Genomic DNA, 10,268 nt, shown 5'->3' on the forward strand with positions numbered 1-10,268 from the left:
ACCTAGTGTTGGGGAATCGTCCTGCGAGACGTCACGGTTAGTGTCTCCTCCTGAGAGGGACACAGGTTATATTATGAATGTGATGTGTCGTATTACATGTTAGTAAAGTCCTTAGTTATTATACCCCATTGTGTATGTGATTATTGAGTTTGTCCTGCGAGGATCCACTCCCTCTTTGGTGGGAGCCATCGCAGGTGGAGGCGCTGCACCTATTGAGTAAGTGGTTACCCCTAGTATAATTGCCCCAGGTTCCCAGTGGCGGAAGCTCAGCCCTCCTGTGAGCCTACAGGTATACGCACCACACCGGTAACACTACATGTTCTACTCACCCACACTATATATGAGGTTGGGTGGGGTGGAATACCCGTTACATTTGGAGGCGCTGCTGAGAGAGACCTGGGGTGCCCTGTTTTCAAGTTTTCAAATTGTCCCATTCATATTTTTCATCATGGCGGTGCCGTCACCGCAAGACGTCGATGACTGGGCCTTAGCGCGGCAATTATCCCCAAGGCGCGTGTTTGTAGTGGCCGGAGTATCCCATGATACGGAATTGTCCACTATGCGCGCCCAAGTAAGAACTTGCCCGGAATTGGCCACTGCCCAGGTGACAGACTTAAGGCTGGATACTGACGGCCGGGGGATTACCTATCTCCTGTTCACCACGCATGACATATGCCTAGAGACTGTTCCCCATGTATTAACACTCCCCGAGTCTTCCGCAGGGGACTGTCTCATGATCTATGCAAAAAGCTGCAGTGTAGTTGACAGGACTGTAGTTAAAATGGAGGCTCCTGCAGCAGGGAATGCTAACAGTGAGTCCCACCTAAAATGGCGGCTCCCGCCAACTCAAGATGACACACGTGCTTCTGACTGCCGGGCTGCTCAGAAAAAGGTTACAGAAAACCATCCGGGACTGGCGGGAAAACCAGAGCCCCGCCCCCGTAATGTGAGCCACTCAGTGATAGAGCACACCCCTCCTTTAAATTCCACCAGGGGGAGTGAGCACAGTGAACAGCCATTAGACCCTTCTATTCACCAGGAGGAAGAGGAGGAGGAAGGCATTGTCGTAGACATGGAATATTTTCTTTCTGAGCAGGAAACCGAGATAGACTGTCAGGACATACACCCCAATATGTATGTGGCCTGGCGTGCGCCCGGAGTAGATTCTCTTCTCTTCATATGCTCCTGCCTGCAAGAAGCCCACGCTCAGGGAGCCAAAGTGTCTCGGTTATCCCTCGACTACAGGACCATCGAGGTGGAAGGAGAAATGGGCATACAGTGTTTTAGCCCCACTTGTGACTGTTCTAGAGAGACATTGACATGGTGGTCCTACTGTGAATGTTGCGGTGTGCGGTTACTGAAGTCTATTGTGCCCCAGCATGCAGAAGTTTCCAGTGAAGAGGTTGAAGTACCATCAGTGGCGATGCGCCTACCGGCGAACCACCCCAGCGATGTTACAGAGGTACCATCGGTCCCAGGCTTGGGATCAGTACCTGTTGACGACGGCAAGGGTGAGTTGACTGCCCCAGGGGTGTTGGGTGTGAGCCTCCAGGTGACCGCAGAGCACGATAGCTTCTTAAGTCTGGACACCTGGGCGAATGGCTCCACTCGACATCGCGTCCTGGCGGAGGTGTCCCCCCTAGAGGATAGCTGTCCTGCAGTGCGAGTGGACCAGTACCCACTGCCTATCGTTCCAGAAGAAGAGAAACCCATCGCAAGCCAGCAGAGTGGTAAGGAACCCCCTTGCTCCCCACAGGCTCCGATGGAGGTGGCCGTGCAACAGGCCAGAGTTACGGTTCCTGATCTGGGTGAGAGCCCGTGCGCTCCAACCCAAATGGTCCCAGGACTGGGATCCAACGCTCCCGAGTTTGAGGACAGCAAGTGGACTGCCCCAGAAGTACAGGGGGCAGGTCCCGAGACAACCGAGGTGGGAACTGACAGCGTCCCCGAGGATCTGTTGGCCACCGAGAATCACCGCAGGGGTAAGGTGTCTACTCTTTACCCCCTGCCAGGTGAAGCAGAGACGTTGAGTAAAGAAACAGTGTCCAATTCTCGCTTCTCAGTGGAAGCTGAGCACGTATGTAGGGACAAGGACTATGTGGCAAAGGAGCTGGTAGAAGTTGCCTCCTTTGCGCCCAAGAAGAAGCGGCCCATTCGTCACGTAGTGGACCGAGGGAAAGGTCCTGGCCGCCTGGCCTGCTGCTTCCAGGCCATGGATGATCAAGTAAGGGTTGGTGTGAAGGACACTGTGCTATTCCTTCCACCAGGGGGAGGAAGTAGCACTGAAGCAGTGACTGTTACGCCAGAGTGTGCTTTCCGAGAGATTCACCCCGGGGAGGCTCACGGACGCAAAAGTGAGGTACCCCCATCTGATCAGTTAGGGGCACCCCACAAATGGTCTCAGCAAGCAGCTGATACTCAGCTGGCCTCGGGTAATAGTGGGTGTGATATGCCATGTAATTTTTCATTGTGTGAAAATGTGCCATGTTTTGAGGATGTTGCAGTCGATCTGTTAAGTGTGCGGGGTATGCCATGCCATTTTTCAGTGTGTAAAATTGTACCATGTTATGTCGTTCCCCAAGCGAGGGCGTTGGGTGTTTCACCAGGGGGAGAGTGTAGCCAGGTCACCTGTTTTCCCCTTCGCCCTCCTAGGGCGCCTCCGTGGCCAGGAGAGATGCCGGGTGCTGCCGGAGGCCAGCGGCAGACCCGACGGCCATCCCAAGGGTGGGGGCCGTTGCAGGGAGCGGTGCGCTGTCTCCACGAGCGGGCCGGTTGCCGGGGACGCGATCGGGCCGTTGCTAAGGCCGCGATCGCGTCTCTAAGGTCCCGGCGGCCGGCGAAGAGAGCGCCGCCATTACTCCACCACTCGCGCATGCGCAGGAGTCGCGCGAGAGTAGGGACAGTGAGAGGGATGTTGCGGCGGCCATTAGGGGTTAGTGTAGGCAGAGGGGAGGAGCGCACGCGGCCCCAATGTTATTGTAAGGGCCTCGGGACTACAATTCCCATGAGGCATAGCGAGACAGGCACCAGGTGCCTGATAGGAGCCAATAGGGCTGTAGGACTGCCCTGGAGGGAGATAGATACATTTGGCGGGCTGGAGCTGCGTTTCAGTCAGGAAGAAGCAGAGCAAGGAGGCAGACAAGGGAAGGAGGTAGGGTACAGGAGCGAGGGACTCCCTGTACTAGGCCAGCACCCCCTTGGCCCAAGATGGCCCTGAGTCCCCCAGTAGTGTGAGTGTTGCCAGGGACAGCCCTCAGGATAGGGAACCTGTCACTTACTTTAGTTAGCAACTGGGGAACAGAAGGGAAGATAGGGACAGCTGGGGGGGTTTCATAGCGGTAACCAATCCGGGGAGCCATAGCCCAGGGTCCTGTTGTGAATTAGTGGCACGAGACAGCTGGGGGGTTCATAGCGGTAACCAGTCCGGGGAGCCATAGCCCAGGGTCCGTGTTGCGAGTGGCGAGGCGAGGGGGGGGTTTCATAGCGGTAACCAATCCGGGGAGCCATTGCCCAGGCCGGCGTTGCGCGTAGTACGAGGCAACTGGGGGGGTTTCATAGCGGTAACCAGTCCGGGGATCCATGGCCCAGGGCCCGTATTATGAGTAGGGTGGGTACAAGACCTACCTATATAGGATAGGCAACCCCGAAGGCCCTAGGAGATTGACCCTTAAGCCACTTAAGGATGCTGTGTTATAGGGACGCCTATAGGGTAGTATGTGTCATGTTGCTATTGTGTTAGTGAGGGACTCAGCGGATGCTGCGGTTCCAGTGAAGGAGTTCGGACCCACGTTGGGGTCGCAGAGAATATCGCCAGGATAGGATCAGACGGATTCATCACGCGTCTGACCCTTTGTGAAGCGTTGCTGATCCGAGCACTGGAGTGCTCGGCAGGTATCTACAGTTCTAAGTGCACCACCGGGCCCTTAGCTTAATAGTGACTGCGCAGTCACCCATTGACTCTCTGCAAGAGTGCGGGACATTGGGTGGGGTTCTTTGGACACTGGGTGGGATCACCTAGTGTTGGGGAATCGTCCTGCGAGACGTCACGGTTAGTGTCTCCTCCTGAGAGGGACACAGGTTATATTATGAATGTGATGTGTCGTATTACATGTTAGTAAAGTCCTTAGTTATTATACCCCATTGTGTATGTGATTATTGAGTTTGTCCTGCGAGGATCCACTCCCTCTTTGGTGGGAGCCATCGCAGGTGGAGGCGCTGCACCTATTGAGTAAGTGGTTACCCCTAGTATAATTGCCCCAGGTTCCCAGTGGCGGAAGCTCAGCCCTCCTGTGAGCCTACAGGTATACGCACCACACCGGTAACACTACATGTTCTACTCACCCACACTATATATGAGGTTGGGTGGGGTGGAATACCCGTTACATAATCAAGACCATATCGTCGTTGTAGAGGTAAATATCATCATGTGCATTTTGGGCAAAAACTCACTAAATGCACTTGGAATTTCTTGATATTTCTATTGAAAAACTCATTAAGTGCCTATTTAGTCATAGGTCAGTTACCAAAACATAAAACTCATTTAAGTATGATTTTGAAACAATGTAAAAAACAACACGTAATCAGCTTTTCCTCAGTACTCAAAGAATGTAGTTAATGACTTTTACCTGTACAATGACGACATATACTTAGGGGCCTATGCAGAGAGCAGCGCTTTTAAAAATTGGCGAGGGTAATAAAAAGTAGCTTTAATGGAGAGTTTTATTCTCCATATGCAGAAATGTGCGAAATCTGCAATTTATAGCATGAATGCGTGTGGCGAGGTTAAAATGGAGAGATGCGCGCTGCTGAAATGTGTGAGAAATAAATCGCGCATTTTTTTTTTTTTTCCTATGGCCGGCGAGCTCCAGCTTCTTGCCAACTTTTGTTGGCAGAGCTAATTGTAGAAAATCGCGCCATTTTATTGGCGCGAACAGCCGCTAGATGGTGATCGCGCCTTTCTGAATTCGGATATTTTTAAAACTGGTGAGATGTAGGTTCTCGCCAGCCGCGCGGCGAGATTTACAAATAGAAAAAAAAAATGCCGCGTTTTTCGTAACCCGACATTTTCTGCTGTTTTCTAAGCAAATTTCTCCAAAAAATGGCGATATTTACTATAGCGCTGCTCTCTGCATAGGCCCCTTAGATTGCAAGCTCTCCGTGGCAAGGATTTCCTTTCCTATTGTCAGATTTGATTATATATTATTGTATATAATTCCCTGTATTGTATTGTCTCTTGTATAAAGTGCTGCATACGCTGTTAGCACTATACAGGTGTAATATGAAAAAGTTCGCAAATCAGACCCAATTTGCAGCTATTTGCACCAAGAATTTAGCAAAAACGCGAGCTTCAAAGGAAATTTCATGTAGCATTAAAAGTCAATGTGCCACATCACTTGGCCCTTTAGATACTGCCATCCCCTATTAAATGTTAATTGTCAAACCATGATAAATCAGCTGGTCATGATTAATTATGGTCTGACAGGACATTTAACAGGGGATTTTCACTAAATTCTGGTGAAAAGTGGAAGAATTCTGAGCACAAATGCGAAATGTAAAAGAAGACAGCTAAAATGTTGTGAAGACATTCACACATCTCTCATCCTCGCATCCCATACAAATCACTATTACCCACAATATTACCTTATCTCCATCAAGTCTCTCCACCGCTCTGTCCATCCAAAACTCTGACTATGTTCAACACCTATTCTAACATCACACCCAGCTGTACAAATCGTGTGAAACGTAATCAATATAAATCTGACCAAATTATGGTGGCGATTTCAAGTAGATGTAAACAGTACACCCCCAATCAAATGTATGAATGACTAAAAGCCAGCATTGAGCATTGGGATACCCTAATGAATCAGAATTATGTGAAGCACTGATGTTCTACACATGATAAAGTGCTGCTAGTACTGCTCATTGTCAGCTACAAGATGAGCTTCTACATGAGTTGCAGCATTGTAACTATATGAGAAAACCACTCTCCCCATAAAGTATACTGAGAGTTTATAGACTTGTAAATAGCAATCCCAGTGATTTATAATCAGAGAGTTCTACTTCTAACTCAATGGTTAGAAGCTTTTCATGTCAGTCCATGTAGTCTGTATTACACCTCTGCAATTACAGGACTATCACCTTCGATGATTACTTGACAGAAAAATCTTTATACAAGTTTTTCTCACATAAGGTCCATTCTTAGGGTGTTATCTGTTAAACTGCGATAGTGCCGATCAGGTCAGTAGCGCATGAAAATCTCCATTGCCATAAATTAGTGAGTAATACCAAATCCTTAATTTAAACAAGTCACGATATAGTGGCTGCAACAAATTACTTCAGTAATATTAATAAAAATACTTTTTATTACAGTGGACCACTTTAATAAATGTGACACAAATAGAAACGTGTGGGGTCCCAGCACTCAAGGAAATAATCAAGGACAATGATATATGAATCAAAGTGTCGTCTTCATGATAGAAAAGCAATATAGTACAATATAACAGAGGTCCTGTCACACGTCATGGACCGATCAAGAAACAGGGGCTGAGTGTCCCTAGTGTGCCCTGGTGGAAATCTCTGGGAACACGTTCATTCTTTACATATAATAAAGGTTCTATTTAACTAATAATGCTCTGGCTGGAAGAGTTGAAAGCCAGACGTAAAGCCGAGGGACTTTAACCCAGCCAGGGCATTATTGGCCAGTAATGCCCTGTTCTGAGGGGATTGTTACTATTATAGGCTAAATGTAGGCTTATTTTTATTTTTTCATTAAAAATATACACTTTTGTAGTCATTGATTTTTTATCAGCATGATTGTCTACATTCTTATGCTTTTACTGCAAGTTTATTTAAAGGAAAGTGTACATGCAGTACACACAGACCCCTCTATTCACACACACACACACACACTGCAGCCCCCCTCTATACACACAAACACACTCTGCAACCCACCCCTCTATATACACAAACACACTGTGCCGCCCCCCTACACACTGTGCAACCCCACTCCTCTACACCCACAAAACACACTGCAGCCCTCCTCCACCCTCTACACACTCAAAACACATACACACAACATTCACCTCTCTACATCTACAAACACAGAAACACACACTGCAGCCCCCACTAAACCCACAAAACTGCATACACACACCAAAACACACAAGCAGCCCTCTCCCTACACCCACTGCAGACCCTGTAAACCCACACTCCGCAGACACACCAACAAAACACTGCACCCCTCCTCCACCCACAAAACACACACTAAAGACACACACACTGCAGCCCCCCCCCCCTACACCCACACACACAGCAGACCCACATCAACAAAACAGACTCTGCTGCCCACTCTACACCCACAAAACACACACCAACAGAAGACACACACACCAATAAAACACTCTGCTGGTTCCCTTTACACCCACAAAACACATGTAGCCCTGTTTCCCCCGCCCCTAAGTGAGATCTGAGAGTGGGCTGTAAATAGCTACTGGTGCTGCCCTTTTACCTGTTGGCTCGCAAGAGCCTAAGCCTCCGCCGCTGGGAGCCTGCAGTGAATTACTCTTACCACTTACTATATGGTGCTGCGCCTCCACCTGTGAGGGATCCCAGCATAGTGGAAGCAGCCCCTCACAGGACACTCTTATAATGAACACATACACAGGTAACCTAATCACATCTTTTGGGTTTAAATATCACCTCTATGCTGACGACACACACATTTACCTTTCAACCCCTGACCTTACACCTGCTATACAGGCCAAAGTTTCTGAAGGTCTCTCTGGAATATCATCCTGGATGGCCCTCCGCCGACTTAAACTTAACATGGCAAAAACAGAGCTCCTTATACTTCCTCCCAAACCTGGTCCTACTACCTCCTTCCACATTACTGCTGGAAATACGATCATTCACCCAGTAGCCCAAGCACGCTGCCTAGGGGTCACACTCGATTCCTCTCTCACATTCTCCTCTTACATTCAAAACGTTTCTAAAACTTGTCGCTTTTTCCTCCGCAATATAACAAAGATACGCCCTTTCCTCTGTTACTCGACTGCTAAAACTCTGACTCAGGCCCTCATTCTCTCTTGTCTCAATTACTGCAACCTCCTGCTGTCCGGCCTTCCTGCCTCTCACCTGTCTCACCCTACAATCTATCCTAAATGCTGCTGCCAGAATCCGTCTACTCTTTCCTAAATCTGTCTCTGCGTCTCCCCTCATGAAATCCCTCTCCGATCAAATCCCGCATCTCACACTCCATTCTTCTCCTCACTTTTAAAGCTTTACACACTTCTGCCCCTCCTTACATCTCAGCCCTAATTTCTCGCTATGCACCATCCAGACTCTTGCATTCTTCTCAAGGATGTCTTCTTTCTACCCCCTTTGTATCTAAAGCCCTCTCCCGCCTTAAACATTTCTCAATGACTGCCCCGCACCTTTGGAATGCCCTTCCCCTCAATACCCGACTAGCACCCTCTCTATCCACCTTTAAGACCCACCTTAAGATACAGTTGCTTAAACAAGCATATGAATAGCACAGTGGATAATCCTGGACACATGATACATAAAGCTTGGCCCCCTGCAGATGCACTTACTAGAATTCCCTCCTGCTGTCTCTATATGTTCCCCTACCTACCAATTAGATGTAAGCTCCTCGGAGCAGGGACTCCTCTTCCTTAATGTTACTTTTATGTCTGAAGCACTTATTCCCATGACCTGTTATTTATATTATTTGTTATTTATATGATTACAACATGTATTACTACTGTGAAGCGCTATGTACATTTATGGCGCTATATAAATAAAAACATACAATACAATTAGTAAAAATAGAAAGGGCTTAACTGGTAGCATAACTATGTGTAACACATCACATATCACTCTATATGGATCACTAATAATACAACTATCCTCCAGACCTCACAGGGCTGTATCCCCACCTTGTTCCCAATACTGGGTAACTCACACAGAGTCAACAAGAGTCCCACAATACCCCAAGGGTGTGATTGGTGTTAAAGTTGGTGCACTTGATGACTGTACCTGCCCGGGACTCCTGCACCCGGGTACAGCAGAACAACTGAAGAGGACCCGTCTGTGTCCAGTGCCGAAGTCTCCGCGATGGCGTCCTCCTTCCAACAGAATGATCTCACTGTACAGATAGTCCCTTTATCTGTAGTGAGACGGGCCTGGTCCCAGACCTCACTTGCCAGGCCACGTCGCACACAGCTGTGTCCCTGACTATACTGGAATGCTAAGGGGATCCGTTCCCTATCTAAGGCATGTCCCTGTAGCAGCCACAAACTATACAATGACTTGGGGCCTAGGGGAGTGTCTTGCCTAGAGCACGGGCCACTTGATCCCTGCACCTACACACCCTCCCCTGTCTATCTCCCAGCTCCTACTGCCTCTTCCTGTGCAGAGCGCAACAATGTATATCTCCTTGTCTGTCCCATTGGCTCCCTGGCATCAGCTGACCTAACTGCCCCTAAGCACTCTGGGGGCTGTAGTCCTCCATGGCCCTCTTTAACATTCGGGCAGCGTGCGCGATCTGCACTGTGCATGCGCAAGTGTGCAATGGCCGCCGCTAGCCCTACCTTCACATACGCAACCTCCAAGGGCACCTGCACTAACTGTAAAGCTCGCCGCAACTTCAACCACCTCCTGCGCATGCGCGAACCTCGCGCCAACCACAACATGGCCGCTGGATCGCCACTGAGCATGCGCGACCCTCCGCGCATGCACGGACACATTAAACATGGTGGCGTCCTGCCGCAGCTGCCACCGGGAGCCCCGGCGACGCGCTTGCCCCTGCAGCGCCCATGCAAAACTGGAGGTAAGGGAGAAGAGAACCGGGAGTCAGGGGGACCGGAGGGACCCTGGCTACACACACAACAGACACACAAACCTTTCCCCTCACTCTCCGGTGTGGAGCACTCTGCAGGCAGGGTGGGGGAGGAGTCAGTGCCTTGCTGCTGCCTCCTGTCCAATCACCTTCCCTGTCTAAGAGCTGATCTCACTCTTTGTGAATGAGATCTGAAAGCTGATTGGCTGAAAAACTTGGGAAGGTGCCAAAAATTCCGGGCCATTACTGATTGGATAATGCCCTGAGTTTTAACCAATCAGAGAGCAGGGATTTCAATAATGCCCGGAATTTACCAGCTTTAGCCTATAATACCTGGTACACCATGTGCGGCAGGAGACTGGGCACGTGGGTGACATGGAGCGCAAGGGTGTAAGTTTGGACCGTTAGGGACTATTGGCCTTATATTTCG

The sequence above is a fragment of the Ascaphus truei genome, chromosome 1, assembly GCF_040206685.1.
Source record: "Ascaphus truei isolate aAscTru1 chromosome 1, aAscTru1.hap1, whole genome shotgun sequence".
Lineage (NCBI taxonomy): Eukaryota > Metazoa > Chordata > Amphibia > Anura > Ascaphidae > Ascaphus > Ascaphus truei.